At 42.5% G+C, this 22993-nt stretch overlaps 1 non-coding gene across 1 annotated transcript; it reads left to right on the top strand.

The window, feature by feature from the left end:
- Positions 1 to 3529: 3529 nt before the first annotated feature.
- LOC122130395 lies at positions 3530 to 3636 on the top strand. Its single transcript, XR_006151871.1, has one exon. It is a non-coding gene; the product is annotated as a U6 spliceosomal RNA (small nuclear RNA).
- The last annotated feature ends 19357 nt before the right edge of the window (positions 3637 to 22993 follow it).

Below are 22993 nucleotides of genomic sequence, written 5' to 3'. Positions count from 1 at the left end.
CATAACTATTGTTTTCATTATTTTTAAGGCCTGACTGAGTTCTTCTTCTTCTTCTTCTTCTTCTTCTTCTTCTTCTTGGTACAATTTTTTTTTTTTTGCTTTTGTATAATGTGTATTTCTTCTGACACATGACGTCACCCCTGTGATTTGGGCCTGTGGTGGTATGGGCCAATTAGGGAGAGTTTAGCTACCTGATAAAAGGGTTAGTTTGGGGTTAGATAATGTTCTGTTGTGTGAATTAATGATTTTGGTGTAATGAAATGAATGATGTTCTGTACTCTTCCGTAGATAATGTTCTGTTGTGTGAATTAATGATGTTGGTGTAATGAAATGAATTATGTTCTGTTGTGTGAATGAATGATGTTCTGTACTCTTGCGTAGATAATGTTCTGTTGTGTGAATTAATGATGTTCTGTACTCTCCCGTAGATAATGTTCTGTACTCTTCTGTAGATAATGTTCTGTTGTGTGAATTAATGATGTTGGTGAAATTAATGATGTTCTGTACTCTTCCGTAGATAATGTTCAGTTGTGTGAATCAATGATGTTCTGTACTCTCCCGTAGATAATGTTCTGTTGTGTGAATTAATGATGTTGGTGTAATGAAATGAATGATGATCTGTACTCTTCCGTAGATAATGTTCTGTTGTGTGAATTAATGATGTTCTGTTGTGATGCCGCTCTTCCTAAGCTCTGTTTTATTGTACCAATATTGTTCCGTTTTGGTAAGGTTTTCCATGGTGAATATGACCCATAACTATTGTTTTCATTATTTTGAGGGCCTGACTGAGTTCTTCTTCTTCTTCTTCTTCTTCTTCTTCTTCTTCTTCTTCTTCTTCTTCTTCTTCTTCTTCTTCTTCTTCTTCTTCTTCTTCTTCTTCTTCTTCTTCTTCTTCTTCTTCTTCTTCTTCTTCTTCCCATTTTAAATTTTGTATAATGTGTATTTCTTCTGACACATGATATCACCCCTGTGCTTTGGGCCTGTGGTGGTATGGGCCAATTAAGGAGAGTTCAGCTACCTGATAAAAGGGTTAGTTTGGGGTTAGATAATGTTCTGTTGTTTGAATGAATGATGTTCTGTACTCTCCCGTAGATAATTTTCTGTTGTGTGAATTAATGATGTTCTGTACTCTTCTGTAGATAATGTTCTGTTGTGTGAATTAATGATGTTCTGTACTCTCCCGTAGATAATGTTCTGTACTCTCCCGTAGATAATGTTCTGTTGTGTGAATTAATGATGTTGGTGTAATGAAATGAATGATGTTCTGTACTCTTCTGTAGATAATGTTCTGTTGTGTGAATTAATGATGTTCTGTTGTGATGCCGCTCTGTTTTATTGTACCAATATTGTTCCGTTGTGGTAAGGTTTTCCATGGTGAATGTGACCCATAACTATTGTTTTCATTGTTTTGAAGGCCTGACTGAGTTCTTCTTCTTCTTCTTCTTCCCATTTTAACTTTTGTATAATGTGTATTTCTTCTGACACATGACATCACCCCTGTGCTTTGGGCCTATGCTTTGGGCCAATTAGGGAGAGTTCAGCTACCTGATAAAAGGGTTAGTTTGGGGTTAGATAATGTTCTGTTGTGTGAAATTAATGATGTTCTGTACTCTTGCGTAGATAATGTTCTGTTGTGTGAAATTAATGATTTTCTGTACTCTTCTGTAGAATATGTTCTGTTGTGTGAATGAATGATGTTCTGTACTCTTGCGTAGATAATGTTCTGTTGTGAAAAGAGATGGAAAAGTTTGCTCAATTTTAATTCAATAATTTGGCAAGCAGTCATAGGGTCAAGGGTCATAGTTACATTTCTAACTATCATTGAAAGTGGGTGGGAACCTGGAAGAAGATATGTTATATGTAATTGTAGGAAAGTTTTTCATTTTTTTTGTTCAAAGATTTGTGTAGGAGCTGTTGATGGAGATACTGCCACAACAGAAGCAGTACCTGACCCATTGGGAAAAGGCCACAAAGCGACTTCGGCCCTAATCATGGCTGCACCACAATACATGAAGATACCTGCGCAGACAACCTGGGCTTTTCAGATGGAATCAGCGATACTGGCAGGACGGGGTCACTCAAACTCAGCAGCCAAACGGATCCGTCCTGTCCTTTCATTCACACGGCTGTACAGTGTTGGTTTGCGCACGAGTGTCAGACAGACAGAAGTGCCATTGCGCCACCATCACCATGGTAACTAAGAGAGAAATAAACTCCATCCTGCTCTCTTGCCAGTTAGTGATGGTCGTGCAACAGCGCTTTTGAGAAATCCCGGATGATAAATCTTTAGTAGTTGTGTGTTGGTTTTTTAAAGGGGAAAAACTTGTGATTCCTGTCTTGTGTGATACAGTATGATGTCCTTGTTGCTAAGTATTTTAAACAGGTTGTGTGTTACTTGACAACCCCTTTCTTAAAATATCTGCACTTACATATTTTTATGTTTAGGCAAAAAACTACTAATTTGCTACTTAATCAAATAGTTAATATATAGATGTTTTATACTTGAGGTGAGAAAGCATGGGTTTTTAAAAATGCGTTTTTTAAATATCGCTTCAGAGTAATATACAGCCCTGGAGCGCCATCTGGCGGTGAATGTGCGTGGAGCAGGAATCTGCATCACACATTTTATGAACTACGTTGATCAAACTGAAGTACTAGTAAATGTATCGAATTGAAGTAGTCATTAGCATGTAAGGCAACAGAAAGTTAAAGTGCCATGGAAGAAAGACCCCGCGTATGAAGTTGAAGAAGACTTCAAAAAATAGGCATAGTTTTGAAAATAAACGTTTCAAAGACTGCAGGGGAGGTAAGTAATGGAACGCGAGTGCCATCTGGCGGTGGATTCGTGCAGAGCTGAAGACGGAGGAGCAGTGTTCTCTTCATTTCGGGCCGAAACGAAGATAAGGTATGCTAGATCGAAGGAGAATGATGTCCCTAGATATTATATCTACAACGGGGTATTACGAAAATTGAAGATTAAGCGGTGATCGTAGATAGACGAAGTGGTGAGATGACTTGTAGGCGATTAAACCGGAGAAACTAGATGCAAACTTAAAACGCACTTTTCATTAAAGGATATGTATACATTCACTAGGCTACTTCTGTATACATAGGCAAAAAGTCTTACACAGGTGAAGTACATAGTTGTCTACTACACTGACTGAAAAGTCATTTGAAAATATACTTGTTGGTGTGCTCGTATTCTTCCATGTCCGGGTTGTCGACTGGGTGGAGCTGGTCTATGCTATGAACCAATGACTGGACAGGAAAGCACGATATGTGTGTTACCCATAATGCAATGCACCGCTCTTCTAGACAGCATTTTTTACTATTTTAAAAGTATATAAGCATTTTAAAAGTTGTATTCAAACCATACCTAGATTAACGTGTTCATTGGATTGGTTTACATGTTTTGTTTCACGAATGTGCTGGCTCGAGCGTATTTACGACAGAGAACAATGAGACACCAGAGGTCCTGCGACCACGTCAGGGTAGTCGTATAAATTGACCTCGAACATTGGTATAGTTTGTGCTCGCTTCGGCAGCACATATACTAAAATTGGAACGATACAGAGAAGATTAGCATGGCCCCTGCGCAAGGATGACACGCAAATTCGTGAAGCGTTCCATATTTTGAGGTTTTTTGCCATATTTCGAGGTCTTTTTGCCATTCTTCTCTGTTCTACTTTCCTTTGAAAACCGTTCTTCGAGGTTTTTTGCCATTCTTCTCTGTCCTACTTTCCTTTGAAAACCGTTCTTCGAGGTTTTTTTGCCATTCTTCTCTGTCCTACTTTCCTTTGAAAACACGTTCTTCGTGGTTGTAGTACGCCGACCAGCCGCCGGAGGGCACTTTCGACCATTTGTAGCTGCAATACACCAGCCTTTGACTACGGTTGTCCTTATTAGTCGTTGTAGTACAATGACCTGCCGCCAGATGGCAGTATTGACCATGGTAATATCACCAGTTTTCTGGTCGGTTGAAAATTTAAATTATGTATTCGTGTTACTACATGAATGCTTTGTCATCAAAGTTATAATGAAGCCATAATTGTGTAGCAAAGCATGAAAACTCCATATTTGTCTGCAGCAGTCTTTTAAAATATACTTTCTGAGGTATACAGGACCATGTGTATTGCTGGTGGCTACAGACTATGTATCCTACCATTGATGTGTGCAACAGTAACTGTATGACGTTTGAACATGTGTTTATTGAGTGTCTCTACGCAGGTGAGAGATTACAATTAAATGAAATGAAAACAAAAGTGTATTTAAATGCCCTTGCATATGTGTAAACAGTACTTTGAGGTACATGTCAAACTCTTATATTTGCACCCCTACACATCAACGGATCTCAAGTTGAAAGGGTCAGCTGCTTCAGGTTCCTCAGGGTGCACATCAGTGATGACCTCTCCTGGTCTGCTCACACAGACAAGGTGGTCAAAGCAGCCCGGAAACGGTTCTTCTTCTTGAGGAGACTGAAGAAGTTTGGCATGGAGTCAGTCATCCTCACAAACTTCTACAGATGCATGATAAAGAGCATTTGAGTGGTTGCATCAGTGTGGTGCGGGAGCTGCAAATATACTATCTAGGGACATCATTCTCCTCCGATCTAGCACACCTTACCTTCGTTTCGGCCCTAAATGCTCCTCCATCTTCAGCTCTGCACAAATCCACCGCCAGATGGCACTCGCATTCCATTACTTACCTCCCCTGCAGTCCTTGAAACGTATATTTTCAAAACTATGCCTATTTTTTTAAGTCTTCTTCAACTTCATACGCTGGTCTTTCTTCCATGGCACTTTAACTTTCTGTTGCCTTACATGCTAATGACTACTTCAATTCGATACATTTACTGGTACTTCAGTTTGATCAACGTAGTTCATAAAATGTGTGATGCAGATTCCTGCGCCACGAACATGCACCGCCAGATGGCGCTCCAGGGCTGTAATCTTACTCTGAAGCGATATTTAAAAAACGCATTTTTAAAAACCCATGTCTTCTCACCTCAAGTATAACACATCTATATATTAACTATTTGATTAAGAAGCAAATTAGTAGTTTTTTGCCTAAATATAAAAATATGTAAGTGCAGATATTTTAGGAAAGGGGTTGTCAAGTAACACACAACCTGTTAAAATACTTGGCCACAAGGACATCATACTGTATCACACAAGACAGGAATCACAAGTTTTTCCCCTTTAAAAAACCAACAGACAACTACTAAAGATTTATCATCCGGGATTTCTCAAAAGCGCTGTTGCACGACCATCACTAACTGGCAAGAGAGCAGGATGGAGTTTATTTCTCTTTTAGTTACCATGGTGATGGTGGCGCAATGGCACTTCCGTCTGTCTGACACTCGTGCGCAAACCAACACTGTACAGCTGTGTGAATGAAAGTACAGGACGGATCCGTTTGGCTGCTGAGTTTGAGTGACCCCGTCCTGCCAGTATCGCTGATTCCATCTGAAAAGCCCAGGTTGTCTGCGCAGGTATCTTCATGTATTGTGGTGCAGCCATGATTAGGGCCGAAGTCGCTTCTCTTTGTGGCCTTTTCCCACTGGGTCAGGTACTGCTTCTGTTGTGGCAGTATCTCCATCAACATCTCCAACACAAATCTTTGAAAAAAAAAAAAAAAAAAAAAAAACTTTCCTACAATGACATAACATATCTTCTTCCAGGTTCCCACCCACTTTCAATGACAGTTAGAAATGTAACTATTACCCTTGACTGCTTGCCAAATTATTGAATTAAAATTGAGCAAACTTTTCCATCTCTTTTCACAACAGAACATTATCTACGCAAGAGTACAGAACATCATTAATTCACACAACAGAACATTATCTACGCAAGAGTACAGAACATCATTAATTCACACAACAGAACATTATCTACGCAAGAGTACAGAACATCATTAATTCACACAACAGAACATTATCTAACCCCAAGCTAACCCTTTTATCAGGTAGCTGAACTCTCCGTAATTGGCCCATACCACCACAGGCCCAAAGCACAGGGGTGATGTCATGTGTCAGAAGAAATACACATTATACAAAATTTAAAATGGTACCAATAATAATAATGATAAGAAGAAGAAGAAGAAGAACTCAGTCAGGCCCTCAACATAATGAAAACAATAGTTATGGTCACATTCACCATGGAAAACCTTACCACAACGGAACAATATTGGTACAATAAAACAGCGCTTAGGAAGAGCGGCATCACAACAGAACATCATTAATTCACACAACAGAACATTATCTACGGAAGAGTACAGAACATTATCTACGGGAGAGTACAGATCATCATTAATTCACACAACAGAACATTATCTACGCAAGAGTACAGAACATCATTAATTCAAACAACAGAACATTATCTACGCAAGAGTACAGATCATCATTAATTCACACAACAGAACATTATCTACGCAAGAGTACAGAACATCATTAATTCACACAACAGACCATTATCTACAGAAGAGTACAGAACATCATTCATTTCATTACACCAACATCATTAATTCACACAACAGAACATTATCTACGGGAGAGTACAGAACATCATTAATTCACACAACAGAACATTATCTACAGAAGAGTACAGAACATCATTAATTCACACAACAGAACATTATCTAACCCCAAGCTAACCCTTTTATCAGGTAGCTGAACTCTCCCTAATTGGCCCATACCACCACAGGCCCAAAGCACAGGGGTGATGTCATGTGTCAGAAGAAATACACATTATACAAAAGTTAAAATGGTACCAATAATAATAATAATAATAATAATAATAATAATAATAATAATAACTCAGTCAGGCCTTCAAAATAATGAAAACAATAGTTATGGGTCACATTCACCATGGAAAACCTTACCACAACGGAACAATATTGGTACAATAAAACAGAGCTTAGGAAGAGCGGCATCACAACAGAACATCATTAATTCACACAACAGAACATTATCTACGGAAGAGTACAGAACATCATTCATTTCATTACACCAACATCATTAATTCACACAACAGAACATTATCTACGGAAGAGTACAGAACATCATTCATTTCATTACACCAACATCATTAATTCACACAACAGAACATTATCTACGGGAGAGTACAGAACATTATCTACGGGAGAGTACAGAACATCATTAATTCACACAACAGAACATTATCTACGCAAGAGTACAGAACATCATTAATTCACATAACAGAACATTATCTAACCCCAAACTAACCCTTTTATCAGGTAGCTGAACTCTCCCTAATTGGCCCAAAGCACAGGGGTGATGTCATGTGTCAGAAGAAATACACATTATACAAAAGTTAAAATGGTAAGAAGAAGAAGAAGAACTCAGTCAGGCCTTAAAAATAATGAAAACAATAGTTATGGGTCACATTCACCATGGAAAACCTTACCACAACGGAACAATATTGGTACAATAAAACAGAGCTTGGGAAGAGCGGCATCACAACAGAACATCATTCATTCACACAACAGAACATTATCTACGGACGAGTACAGAACATCATTAATTCACACAACAGAACATTATCAACGCAAGAGTACAGAACATCATTAATTCACACAACAGAACATTATCAACGCAAGAGTACAGAACATCATTAATTCACACAACAGAACATTATCTACAGAAGAGTACAGAACATCATTAATTCACACAACAGAACATTATCTACGCAAGAGTACAGAACATCATTAATTCACACAACAGAACATTATCTACAGAAGAGTACAGAACAGTTACATTGTCATTTAGCAGGCGCTTTTGTCCAAAGCGACGTACAAGGGAACGGTCACGCTACGAGCATTAAGGGGCTTTTATACTCGGTTTTAACGTAGAAACGTACGCACGTAAGATACATAAGCGCTGTTTTAAGCCCCTTGCGCAGTTACATAAGACGTAAGTGCGTCCGCCAAAATTTGTAACTATCCAACAAAATCCTCCTAGGGCTCACGTACCCCGCAAGACTGTGATTGGCTGCTAACCGCATCCTTTCAGGAGTCTCACATTTCCGGTTTTCATAGCATAGTATCGCCATTTTTAAAGGCCAAGGCAAGACTACAATATTTTTGAATCATGAATAACCTGCAGACCGTCTCACAAGCCTCTTCTTGATGATTATGAACATACACAACAGAAGAGGTCCGAAGATATGCGCATCTTTACAAACCCTCTTTAAACACTTATAAGGACCTCAAATGACCGCGAATTCATGGATAGAATACTATCCCATTCTCACAGGAGAAATTACCTGAACAGCAATCAGCATATTTGTCAAACGCGATAAAAGATACTGCTCTGAAATATTCCTATTCCATACTGAATATTCTGTTTAGATCAAAGGTTTGTTTTGACATACCGTGATATTTCAGATGATAGTTATGTGATAGGCTCTACCACTATGTTGACATTTAAAAACCGTTGACTGCGATTGTTTGGTGTTAAAAACCGTTGACTGCATTGTTTGGAGAGAACGCGCTAATTCACCGAACAAATACTTTCATATTCATTTTCCACCACTTGTTAGCCATGTCATCCACTCATATTGATGTGAATCAATCAATTGCACCCCTGAGGCAAGCGATAGAATGGAGCCTGGTCTGCTCATACACAAAAGTTGACATTAACGTGAAGTGGAGTTAATTTGCGGCCAACACCATTGTATTACAAGCAATGACATTCACTCATGATGAGAAGGTACACATGGCGATTATCTCGCCTTCTATCTTTCATCTTTGAATAATGTAACTTATAAACACGGCATTTTAAAGCGCTGTGGCCGTCATTAAAATATGTATCAATAAACGAACTTCTGCATCATGTGATCTGTCTTTTTTCGCCACTGGTACTGGTACTTTCATATTCATTTTTCGCCACTTGTTAGTCATGTCATCCATTCATATCGATGTGAATCAATCAATACTAATACAACTTTAACTGTGATGTGTTTTTGTTTCATTTCGCAACCTATTTACTGTATAATCCAAGATAGCAGGTGCCCGTTGGTAAATACCCTATTTCACATTGTATTTGCTTATAACACACAGATGTAGGCTACTGTCAAATCAGAAAGAAAATCAGCTGTCACTCGGCTATTACCTGACCAATAGCCTACCTTTCAAACTCGGTGATAGTATTCACAACTAATTTGTCCTTCATTCTACCAAATATGATTAAACGGCATATGTTATTGCACACGTGAGGCAAGCTGAGCCCGGTCTGCTCATACAAAAGCTATCATTAACGTGAAGTGGAGTTAACTTGCGGCCAACACATTGTATTACAAATACTGACAACATAGCTACTCTCATGATGATAAGGTAGGCCTACACCTGGCGATTCTCTCGCCTTTTATCTTTCACCTTTGAATAATGTAACTTATAAACACAGCGTTTTAAAGTGCTGTGGCCGTCATTAAAATATGTGTCAATAAACGAACTTCTGCATCATGTGATCTGTCTTTTTCGCCACTGGTACTGAATTGCCAACCTTTGTATTTCGTGTAACAAATGTATTCATTTTCCTTTGTCCCGCTGCAATACATATGCTTACTTCACTCAACATTCAGAAGAGAAAGGGAGATAACCCCGGAGTTAAGAATATAGATCACTTCGGCTCTGGAGCAGTAAACAAAAGTCTCCCCTGTAATCTCAGACTACGATTAGCAGGAAAGGTTAACAACAGGCTAATTAATAAAATACTTAATAGACTAACAATCCAATATTTATTTGTTTGAGTGTTGTTTAGTGCAACGGGGGTGTATGATCGTTATTGTCTATAAAGTAAGGCATTTTCAACAGAAAAATCTCCCGTTCATAGTGTCCATTCGCGTCATGGGGTAGGCAAAAAAACGTTACTCCACCTACTGTTCTGGCGTTGAATCGCTTTGCAACAAGCACAACCCTTGGGGAACCTTAAGGAACCATAAACCAAAACGAGTCCGCCGATGCAACTGCGCGGTCAGCCGCACCCGTAGTTACAGAGGTGTAAATCTACCTTTAGAACCCTGGTGTAACAATAAATACTACTTTACATAAGAAATAAGAAAAACGAAATAGAAAAGAAAAGTGCAGGAATGTAACCGCTGTAAGTGCGAGTTAAGCACTAGTCGAAGTGCCAGTTTAGGAAGGGAGGTGCTCTCTGAAGAGTTGGGTCTTCAAAAGCTTCTTGAAGGCAGAGAGGGACGCCCCTGCTCTGGTAGTGCTAGGCAGTTCGTTCCACCAACGTGGAACTACAAATGAGAATAGTCTGGATTGCCGTACTTGCACAGACGGCAGAGCCAAACGACGCTCACTGGACGAGCGCAGCATCCTGGGTGTAACATTTGCCCTTACAAGAGCATTTAGGTAGGTGGGAGCAGAACCAGCAATCACTCTGTAGGCAAGCATAAGTGACTTGAACTTAATGTGAGCAGCTACAGGCAGCCAGTGGAGCTCAATGAGTAGCGGGGTGACGTGTTCCCTCTTCGGTTGGTTGAACACCAGACGCGCCGCCGCGTTCTGGATCATCTGTAGTTGTTTCACCACGCAAGCCGGCAGGCCCGTTAGGAGGGCGTTGCAGTAGTCAAGGCGGGAACTCACCAAGGTTTGCAACAGCAGCTGGGTGGCATACTGGGTTAGGTACGGCCTGATTTTGCGGATGTTTGTATAGCACAAAGCGGCACGACCTGGAGACAGAGGCGATGTGGGCCGTGAAGGTCAGTTGGTCGTCAATAATGACGCAGAGGTTTCTTGCTGTTTTGGATGGAACAAGAAATAAAGAGTCAATATTGATATTGATGTTGTGGTGGATGACCTGTTTGGTTGGAAAGACCATCAGTTCCGTTTTGGCCAGGTTCAGCTGAAGGTGGTGATTTTTCATCCATGTGGATATATCAGCAAGACAGTCCGAGATACGCGCCGAGACAGTGGTGTCCTCAGGAGGGAAAGACAGAAACAGTTGAGTATCATCGGCATAACAGTGATAGGAAAAACCATGCGAGCGGATGATAGGGCCCAACGAGGTGGTGTAAATGGCAAAGAGAAGTGGTCCCATCACCGAGCCTTGGGACACCCCTGTGGTGAGGCGGTGAGGTACAGACAGCTGACCTTGCCATGACACGTTGAACGAGTGCCCAGTGAGGTACGATTCAAACCAGGAGTGCGCCTTGCCAGAAATGCCCATACTTGACAGTATGGACAGAAGGATGCGGTGGTTGACTGTATCAAACGCAGCTGATAAGTCAAGCAGGACGAGAGCCGAGGATTGAGCTGCTGCTCTAGCTGTTTTTAAGGCCTCGGTCACCGACAACAGGGCTGTTTCGGTGGAGTGACCGCTTTTGAATCCAGACTGGTTTGGATCGAGGAGATTGTTTCATTGACATCATTCATTTCATTACACCAACATCATTAATTCAAATAGAACATTACCTATGGAAGAGTACAGCAAGAGCTGGGGTTGCCGTCTTCGCAGGAGCTGGAGTTGCTGTCTTCACAGGAGCTGGAGCTGGAGCTGGAGCGGCCGTCTTCACAGGAGCTGGAGCTGGGTCTGCTGTCTTCGCGGGAGCTGGAGCTGAAGATGGAGTGGCCGTCTTCGCGGGAGCTGGAGTTGCTGTCTTCACAGGAGCTGGAGCTGGAGCTGGGGCTGCTGTCTTCGCGGGAGCGGGAGCTGGAGCTGCTGTCTTCTAAGGAGCTGGGGCGGCTGTCATTGCAGGAGCGGGAGCTGGAGCTGGAGCTGGAGCTGGGGCGGACGTCTTCACAGGAGCTGGAGCTGAATCTGGAGCTGCTGTCTTCACAGGAGCTGGAGCTGGGTCTGCTGTCTTCGCGGGAGCGGGAGCTGGAGCTGGGATGGCCGTCTTCACAGGAGCAGGAGCTGGAGCGGCCGTCTTCACAGGAGTCGGGGCGGTCGTCTTCGCAGGAGCTGAAGATGGAGTGGCCGTCTTCGCAGGAGTCGGGGCGGCCGTCTTCGCGGGAGCTGAAGATGGAGTGGCCGTCTTCGCGGGAGCTTAAGATGGAGTGGCCGTCTTCGCGGGAGCTGGAGTTGCTGTCTTCACAGGAGCTGGAGCTGGAGCTGGAGCTGGGGCTGCTGTCTTCGCGGGAGCTGGGGCGGACGTCTTCACAGGAGCTGGAGCTGAATCTGGGGCGGCCATCTTCACAGGAGCTGGGGCTGGATCTGGGGGCGGCCGTCTTCACAGGAGCTGGAGCTGGAGCTGGGGCTGCTGTCTTCGCGGGAGCGGGAGCTGGAGCTGCTGTCTTCTAAGGAGCTGGAGCTGAATCTGGGGCGGCCATCTTCACAGGAGCTGGGGCTGGATCTGGGGGCGGCCGTCTTCACAGGAGCAGGAGCTGGGTCTGGGTCTGCTGTCTTCGCGGGAGCGGGAGCTGGAGCTGGGATGGCCGTCTTCACAGGAGCAGGAGCTGGAGCGGCCGTCTTCACAGGAGTCGGGGCGGTCGTCTTCGCAGGAGCTGAAGATGGAGTGGCCGTCTTCGCGGGAGCTGAAGATGGAGTGGCCGTCTTCGCGGGAGCTGAAGATGGAGTGGCCGTCTTTACAGGAGTCGGGGCGGCCGTCTTCGCGGGAGCTGAAGATGGAGTGGCCGTCTTCGCGGGAGCTGAAGATGGAGTGGCCGTCTTCGCGGGAGCTGGAGTTGCTGTCTTCGCAGGAGCTGGAGCTGGGGCGGCCGTCTTCACAGGAGCTGGAGCTGGAGCTGGGGCTGCTGTCTTCGGGGGAGCTGGAGCTGGGGCGGCTGTCATTGCAGGAGCTGGGGCTGGAGCTGGGGCGGACGTCTTCTAAGGAGCTGGGGCGGCTGTCATTGCAGGAGCTGGAGCTGGGTCTGCTGTCTTTGCGGGAGCGGGAGCTGAATCTGGGGCGGCCGTCTTCACAGGAGCAGGAGCTGGAGCTGGGTCTGCTGTCTTCGCGGGAGCTGGAGCTGGGATGGCCGTCTTCACAGGAGCAGGAGCTGGAGCGGCTGTCTTCACAGGAGTCGGGGCGGTCGCCTTCGCAGGAGCTGAAGATGGAGTGGCCGTCTTCGCAGGAGTCGGGGCGGCCTTCTTCGCAGGAGCTGAAGATGGAGTGGCCGTCTTCGCGGGAGCTGAAGATGGAGTGGCCGTCTTCGCGGGAGCTGAAGATGGAGTGGCCGTCTTTACAGGAGTCGGGGCGGCCGTCTTCGCGGGAGCTGAAGATGGAGTGGCCGTCTTCGCGGGAGCTGAAGATGGAGTGGCCGTCTTCGCGGGAGCTGGAGCTGGGGTGGTCGTCTTAGCGGGAGAGGGGGCTGTGGTGGCCATCTTCGCAGGAGCTGGAGCTGGGGCGGCCGTCTTCACAGGAGCTGGGGCTGGAGCTGCTGTCTTTGCAGGAGCTGGGGCTGGCGCTTGAGCTGGAGCTGGGGCTGGAGCTTGGGCTGGAGCTGGGATGGCCGTCTTCACAGGAATCGGGGCGGCCGTCTTCGCAGGAGCTGAAGATGGAGTGGCCGTCTTCGCAGGAGCTGGAGCGGTCGTCTTAGCGGGAGGGGGGGCTGTGGTGGCCATCTTCACAGGAGCTAGAGCTGGGGTGGCCGTCTTCGCAGGAGTCGGGGCGGCCGTCTTCGCAGGAGCGGGAGCCGGGGCGGCCGTCTTCCCAGGCGCGGGAGCTGGGTAGGGAGAGGAAGCCATGGCGTGGCTCATCTAGGAGACCCTGGGAGGTGACACTCGGAGGGACATAATCAACAATGAATAACATGTCCTAAACCAACATGCATTATCAACATGCACAAAGGACTTCTACAAGTACAGATATGCCAACAGTCATTTTAACAAGATGCAAAACTCACCGTGCTGGGCAGAATCTCTACAATAGTGAAAAGGAGGGCGATACGTGACTGGATCCCCAAATTATATCTATGGCGGGAAGGTCGTTGTAATAGGTGCCAATCGCGACAGGTTGTCCGGTTAGAACAGAGATGTCAAAGTCCCGATGACAATGTAAGAACATTTATTTATTTTACACACACAAGTAATGATTGCCATGGTAGCCGTGATAGAATAGTCTGTGCACATTGAATGCCCCTTGCATAGACAATGTATGGAACCGTGTTATAATGATCCGTGACAGAGAATGAACAGTGAACCGTGTAACCATGGTTCCTACAGAAATGATATAAATAACAAGACGTACAAATATGAACAATTATGGTAGCGGCAACCTTCTGAACAAATAGTCTTCATGAACTGTGTGACATTTTTTTCAATTTGGAGAGTGAAAATTCTAAGAGTTCTCAAGAAACTTCTCAAGGCAAACAGGTATGAATATACTGAACGGTTTAATTCAGAGGAGTTAACTACTGCTGAGCTGGTCCATGGAGCATCTCAAAGACTCTAAGCAAAATGGCAAGAGCGATCAAGTAGATAACCTGAAGATCAAGTCCCCGTGCCCCCTTTTTATAGATTTAGCCCCCCTTTGTTCTACCCTGTTCTTTGTTCTTCCCTGTTCTTGTTTACTTCATCAGACTTAACTACATCGAGATTGAGAACAATTGGTGCGTCTATCTTAACAGCGTGCATATTGCACAGTTTCCTGTGATAACAGGTGTCTCAGTTTTTTTCCAGGTAGTGTCTGGAAATTGTCTGTCTTGTGGCATTGCCGAAGCGTCTAGAGGAGTCTGTGACCCCGCCATGACCCCTCAGAGGCACCCATCTGGAGGCTATGTCCTTGGCATGGCCTTTTAGAAGCGCCTATCTGAGGCTTGTGACAGTCAAAACCCTCAGAAGCCCCAAAAAAGTGCCTAGGTGTGTCTGCTATGTGGTTTTTCAGAGACGGCATGTTTGCTACGTGATTTATATGAAAAGGTATCTTTGCAACGGGGATTATAAGAAAAGGCATGTTTGCCACGTGATTTATCAGAAAACATATCTCTGCCATGTGATTTATAAGAAAAGGTATCTTTGCAACGGGGTATATAAGAAACAGGGTTCATACACATTTGGACTAGGGATGCACCGATACCACTTTTTTACAAACCGATACGAGTACGAGTATTTTTATTTGTGTACTTGCCGATACCGAGTACCGATACTTCTTAGATTTGGTCTCCATGAAAGTGCAATTAATTTGGAGGCAGATTTTATTTTATCCTCTGCAGATTATGTCAAGCCTATAGTACAAAATTAACAGAAGGCTATCCCAAGCCAAAAATAAACAGAGCTTTCTGGTTTTAACACACAAAAAAAGTCTTCAAACAGACAATATCATCACATTAGACAAAATGCAAATATAACCAGATGGCAATTCAATTTGCTGCATAGATAACAACACAGTCTGCTTAACAAAAAGTGAACAGAACTATTACTGGATTAGCACAAGAGCACATTTCAGTTAAAAAAAGGATCAGAAGAATCTCCTGCTCAAGTACACAAACAATCACTTAACCTATGTGGCACAGTCTTTCTCTCTACCTCTCTCTCTGTGTGCGTGCGCGTTTTTTTCTTTTGCAAGACGTCAGTTAAGATTGGTTACTTCGGTCTTGCGCCACTAGCATCAGTGAACTCTGTGTACTTAGCACTATGGTGCGTCTTCAGATGTTTAATCAAATTGCTTGTGTTAAACAAAGTACTTTCCTTTCTGCCCCTCGACACCGTAGCAGTGCAGAGCTTACACTGTGCCTTACTCCTGTCGTCGTCATTTATCTTAAAATGAGCCCAAATCGCCTAAATTTAGCGAAACCTGTATACTGAAATACTTTGACACTATGACAAACTTTCCTAACAGTCAAACATCAAGCAAATGCAACACAAGACGGCAAATAAGCTACTTACTAGTCTGGCAGAGAGTGGTAGGACAGGTAGGACAATAAATCACATTTTGTGTCAGCATAGCCCGGCCAGTTTGATGCAGTGAAATACTGATGAGTGGTATCGGTGCTTGGTATCGGCAATTCAAAAACGAGAACGAGTATTTTAACGAAGTATCGGCACCGATACCGATACTGGTATCGGTATCGGTGCATCCCTAATTTTAACCAATGGATTTCCATGACTTTAAACCAAATTTCCATGACCAAACATTTTGTGAAATCTCAGTGTATACATGAAAAGAGAGATAAAATGTAGTATTTAAACTACCAATGAGAATTCCAAAGCATACAGTATACAAAAATATGCAGTTTAAGCTCTGTGTCATAAACTTAGTGCATTTTGTTAGCATTTGAATATGCTCCCATAGGCCATTGAATGCTGGGCGTGTACAAAAATCCCAAATTAAAAAAAAAAAAAAAAAAATTGAGAAAATGTGGCAGAACACCATCACAATTTTTTTTATATGTTAAGGACAAATATCTAATCTCTCCAAAACAGTTAGTTTCATGTTGGTAGATGCTCTCATTTTTTTGCTATAGCATGCCAAAAATTGCAGAAAATGGGTTTTCATCCATTTTCAAGCTTTAATATCTTCCAGACCATTCATCGCATAGGGAGAGTTTTTTTTATACAGAGCATACATAGGAAGGGGTCTGTGTATAATATCAAGTCTCTAGCTTTAACATTAAGCTTTCCACAAAGATCCTTCCTTCAAAGATGCTGCCACAGAGCGTAGAGTAAAATGTTCGTGCAAACTCAAGCACCCCGAATACTATGATATACCCAAGCCACACCCTTGGAAGTCCATATTCTTCAAGTAATGGTAGCTGATTTTAAGCCTAGAAAGTTTGAAGGAGCTAGCTAAGCTTAAATACTTTTCTAGTTATAGCAATTTGAAAATGGCTCTTCAGAAAACGCTGCTAAAAAAGCGTCTGAAAATGCACATAACTTAGTTGCTAAAAAAATGTTTTGTGTGACAAAACTATTGGGAGTAGAGAGCTAATATTTGGGACTATACCTATTAAGAAGTGTATGAACATCCTTGAATTTTTTCAGCCAAATCTGAGATGGTCGAGTGGGGAGATGTTCTTAAATTTGGACGTTTGGCATGGAATGACTCAATTGTGTTGTCATGGCCTCACCTACTGAGAGATTTTTCTATGGTCGAAGAAGTTTTAGGACGTTCTCCTGGAGGACACACATTACAGTTTTTTCCAATCACTTTTAAACTTGTGTCAATACCATGTACACTTTTTCCAAAACACTTCACACAGTGGGCTTAACAGACACACACCTCAGCATATCAGTTAACCTTTGGTGCAAAATGCACTACAACCACCAAAACACTTCATACTTCACCCCAAAAGTGAGTCATGCTGCCGTAACTTTAGCAAAGGTTCTCTCTCAGAGTACAATGACCTAAAAAACACTAACAACTTGAAGCATTGCCAATTGCATATATAACATGTTACTGTATCCTCTAGACTTGGCATAGATTACTGTAGGTTTGCATTGCAAAAAGGAGAAAAAAACACACAAAGGCAAAAACTTCTTTGGACTACAGTAAATATTGTTATATTACAGTGAACAAACAATTCTAAAATGCTGCAATATGTGTCATTACAGTCATATGCTAAAATTGCACGTGTTACTGCACTATATAGGCTTACTACAGGACAACAAAAAGGCATAAATATGCTAAGTATTTACTGTAGTATTTCCAATATTTACATACATCAACACAAGATACAGTTTACCAAAGTACTGTAATACCACTAGAATTCTACTGTAGCCCTAATGCTGATCCATTCTGTCCCCTATATTTGGGGTCAAACTTTTACATGTTTGAACTTCACATTTACAGTAACATTCTCCTTTACATGGCATCTTGGAAATACGTCAATCCAAGCTAACTATCTGAAGACAGTGTTCATATGTTAGTTTGCTTCTCACAATAGATGTCACTATTGAGTGGGTACATTTACTGTAATTGCATTCTTCAATCACTGTCTTTCACTGATAGCCTATGACTTACATATAGAGCAGTACTGTAATAGTACTGAAAGATGCTGCCTTCACACGTACAACCACCCCCCAAACACACAACAGGGGAAACACAACCACCCCTCCACCAATAACACGCCGTCCACACTGCTCGCCATGCCCCAGAAAACAGGAGGCCCCAGGAGAGGCCTGGACCAACAGCTTGGCCGCCTTCTGTGGATGAACATGTGCCTACATTGCCACATGGTGCAGCTTCGCCACCCCATCGACTACGGCCCTCTCGACCAGGGACACTCACTTATGCCCAGGCACTCAGTGGTACAGGACGCTCTGCCGGCAGCGAACTCGGAGAGATTCAGCAGATGCTCAGCCTCATCTGCGCTCGCCTAGTGGGTAGTGGATCGTGGCCAGACCAGCAACAAAAAACTAAAAAGCCAAATGGATTCTCTTTCAATTAGTACGTGGAACATACAGGGGTTGCGTTCATCAACTTCTGGTGTTAAGAGCCTCAATAAGGACTTCCAAAACTACGTTAAAAACAGACATAATCATTTTGCAGGAGACATGGAGCACAGCTGATGTGGCTACTCACTGTCCTCCTCACTACAGAGAGATTGTTCTACCCTCTCAGAAATTGAGTACAGTGCACAAAGGCAGGGCCTCAGGGGGATTAATCATTTGGTATAAATCTAAATTACATAAGCATATAGACACTGTAAAAAAGGGTAAGTATCATATATGGCTAAAAATTAAACAGAAAACAGAAAAAGACATATCTCTGTGCAATATATGTCCCTCCTTCAGACTCCCCATATTTCAATGAGGATATGTTCCATGAATTAGAAACTGATACGTGCCATTTCCAGGCCCAGGGAAATGTGCTCATATGCGGAGATCTGAATGCCCGAACAGGATTACATCCTGATATTTTGAACTCCCAAGGAGACCATTTTATTGCACAGAATACCCCTTTTAACACAATATTTTCTCACAGGAAGAATTTTGATTCCTCCACAAACAGAAACGGGAAGGATCTCTTGCAGCTCTGTCGAAGTCTGGGTCTGTACATTGCCAACGGTAGGTTACGAGGGGACCCTTTGGGTAAATTCATATTTTGCTCACCTCATGGGAATAGTACTGTAGACTATATGGTAACAGATATAGACACTTTCTCTATCAAATCATTCGAAAAAAGATCCAGATCTCAGGTACAAAAACACAATTTTACAATAGGGCCACACTCAATTGAACACACAAATAACTACAGATATTTAGGCTTAATAATAAATTCAAATGGAAAGTTCAATCTTGCAGTGAATGATTTGAGAGAAAAAGCACGCAGGACTTTCTATGCCATAAAACGACAAATCCCTGTAGAAATTCCAATCCAAATCTGGCTCAAACTATTCGAATCAGTAATTGAGCCAATTGCCCTTTATGGCAGTGAGGTGTGGAGTCCACTTACAAATCAGGAATTCAACAAATGGGAAAAACATCCAATTGAGACCCTGCATGCAGAGTTCTGCAAAAGCATTTTAAAAGTCCACAGATGTGCCATACACAATGCATGCAGGGCAGAATTAGGCCAATATCCATTGATTACAAAAATACAGAAAAGGGCAATCAAATTCTGGAAACACTTAAAAAGCAGTGACCCCCACTCCCATCATTATAAAGCCCTGCAATACCAAGAGTTGAGCAAAGATACATGTCCCCTCACTCAGCTGGTCCTGAGCTTGAGCTCTCCAGATCCCCACACACACACTAACACCCTACTAACACCTCAGGACCAGTACAGAAAGGCACCTGAAATTAGGATAAACCAAATTGGAAAAACAATTAAGCAAAATTACATAAGCCATTGGAAAACACAAACAAAAACACAAAGTAAGATGCAATTATATTTGGCCCTAAACAGAAATTATGATTTAGCACCCTATTTGACCCTGATCACAGACAAAAATCTGAGAACCACGTTGACAAAGTACAGACTCAGTGAACACAGCCTGGCCATAGAGGTGGGTAGGCACAGACAAACCTGGCTGCCCAAGGAAAACAGACTGTGCCCCCATTGCGAACAAGGAACAGTAGAGACAGAGCTGCACTTCCTGACACAGTGCACAAAATACGAGGACATAAGACTAAATTATTTTTAAAAGATTAGTGAGGCCCTTCCTGAGTTCCTGCTTGCGAGCAGTGAGGAGAGGCTTTCATACCTCACCGGAGAAATAGAGGAATGCCTTGTCCTTGCTGCACAATATGTATCTTCCTGCCATAAACGGAGGGAGAGCCCATAAAATAATTAAATTCATGTATGTTCATGTCTGTTGTTGTTGTTGTTAATCCCCTGATAATTATTATGTATTTGTATTATTGTTCCCACTTCTCCCTTTACCCTTCTGATGTACCCTGTGTAAAGATATATGTATTGTTTATGTAATCGCTTTTATGTATCAAACCCAAATGCTTTGGCAATACTGTACATCGTTATGGTCATGCCAATAAAGCTTCTTTTGAATTTGAATTTTAATAGTGGAAACAACTCTTCAGGAACAGCTACATCTATGCTTGCCTTCTGCAGAGATAGTAAGAAGTCTGCAAGCCAAAACAACAAAATTATCTAACTAAACTTTCTGCTAAAATATTCATAAATGTATTTCGTTTCCATCTTTGTTTTGTTTGTTTGCAGCCTTGCTGCCAACTATACTGCAGTACAGCATTTGTGTTAAAATGTACATGTGTGTAAAATATAGATGTAAGTGTCACTGAAGACTTTTTCCCACTATTACGGCTGCATATGAAATTCATGGGCCATCAACAAGACAAAGTGACCCAAAAAGGGAACTACAACAAATATGTATCCAAAGTGACTTACAATATAATTTTTCATTGCCCAGGAATTGAACCCAGGTCAGCTACTTGTTAGCCAACAACACTAACCACTGTACCACTTATCACACCGGTCAATCTTGCCACACAAAACTGATATCAACAAACCAACAGAAAAGTTTGTTCTTACGGTTTTTCCAATAATTTTTACTCGTCTCAATACCATGTACACATTTCCAAAACACTTAACACATCGAGCATACCAGTAGACTATATGAAACAAACTGTGGATACTTGCCCCTATGCTTATATACAAATGCAGTCAATGACCACTTCTTACGAAAATATGCTGCAGTGTTCTAGAATTATATTGGGGTATAGAGGGTTAATGGTTAATGCCGCCTATCCCATGTTTGAAATGTCGAATGTTTTACCACCACACAACCTACATTTTGCTCGTCCCGGGTCTTCGTCATGTCATGTACTTTTCCATTTGTAGCCAAGCATGGTTAAATCTACACTTCCCTGGCATTATCCCGTCAGCTTCCCTGAGTTACTGTTGCTATGGCCACCGAACTATTTCAGTTAGTATGAGAGCGTATCAATCAATCAATCAATGTATTTATTTGATCAAGAGGGACCGTGTACATTCATGAACATTAAAATGTAAATGCACCCAATTATAGCCAAAAGGCTATTTTCCATTGGAAGTCCCACTGCCAGAGTGAAAAAGGCTATACAACCTAAAAATAAAAAAAAGGCTAACGTATTATCAAAATAACATTGATAATATATCAAAAATTAAATAAAATTAAATCCCAATAAGCTCCACTTAGTCCTTAACCATGGGTAGAACGGAAAGAACAAACTGGTAAACTAAAATAATTCGACTGCTTACCCACTAATGATCACATTTTTGGTTATAATGGAAATAACCATTTTAAAATTCCATGACTTTTCCAGGTTTTTCATGACCGTACGAACCGAAAGAAAATGCATGTCTGCCACGTGATTTCTCGGAAAAGGTATCTTTGCAACGGGGTTTATAAGAAAAGGCATGTCTGCCACGTGATTTCTCGGCATAGGGGCCTTCTGCCGTATGGCAGCCTTCTCGTTTAACTGCTACCTCTATTTGTTGAGATGTCCATGTTCCAGTACCAGCAATAAACACATTATTTAACAATACAGTCATAACTAGATTAAAAATACGAGTTCTGGCTGTCTAAGCTTGGGTCTAAAGATAGGGTCCATATCTGATTGATATCTGAGCTCAACAGGCAATCAATTTGCACTCCTCCCTTCCATGCTCCTGAAGCAACACTAGCTAAAATGGTTTATGGCTCAGTCCTGTGCCACCCACTGCTGACATTTCCTTTAGTCATTGCAACACGATTGAGTGTATATAATATTCAAAAATTAAAATATCTATTATGCCATTAACAATCAACAATGTCTCAATGAAATTTAGAGAGACGAGGCCTCTCCTCCTATAGAAAACACGGGCTACAATAGGGAAAAGGCAGAAAGGGATAGGCACTTACCCCTGAACACCAACTGGGAGGACGTCCTATGTCCCAAGGCCACACATGTCGAGTTCAGTGTCCAGTTTCAAGAACTCCACTCGAGTCAGTTCCATGCACTGAGTCAGCACTGAACTGAAGCATGAAGCGTGCTGAAGCTTTCCCCTGGTCACCAGTGCTGCTATCCGGGTGGCGGTGCTCGCTCAACGGCCACTCAGTGGAACCAAAAGCGTGTCCGGAAAACCTGTGGCGCTAACTGAGCAGAAGCTAAACTAACTTGACTATTGACCAACTTGACGAAAATGTTACCACTAGGTTAATTAACTGTGGACAAACTGCTGAATGCTATTACTACTGTGCTAGCAGACAGACAGCGAGCTAGCAGTGGGCTAGGTTATTATCCCCGTTGGGAGAGCTAAACTTCAAAGAACGCTGTAAGTAGACGATGGGTTGACTCAAAAACGATCCGCATACGGATGTAATTCTAGAATGTTGATTGGTTAAGATGAGTTACCAGGCAGGAACGGAAAACACCATTTATTTGATTGGCTAATACCAGGACCTCTACTTTTCCCGCTGAGCTGCAACGTCGTTTGCCTGACATTTAATGTGGTGTCACGTTTAACGTTGCTGTTCAACATTAATAGCAACTGAATTACACGTGTGTTAGGTGTAATCTGTAGCGTTAAATAACATAAACTGAGAGTGATTGATAAAGGATATATGTTACACATCACAAACACACATAATCGATGGGTTTTTTGTGTGAAAGTTATTTAATTGGTTAGCTAATATTACAGTATCTTACATA

The sequence above is a fragment of the Clupea harengus genome, unplaced genomic scaffold, assembly GCF_900700415.2.
Source record: "Clupea harengus unplaced genomic scaffold, Ch_v2.0.2, whole genome shotgun sequence".
In the NCBI taxonomy this organism is placed as follows: Eukaryota; Metazoa; Chordata; class Actinopteri; order Clupeiformes; family Clupeidae; genus Clupea; species Clupea harengus.
This window is presented reverse-complemented; position numbering and strand designations above follow the sequence as displayed.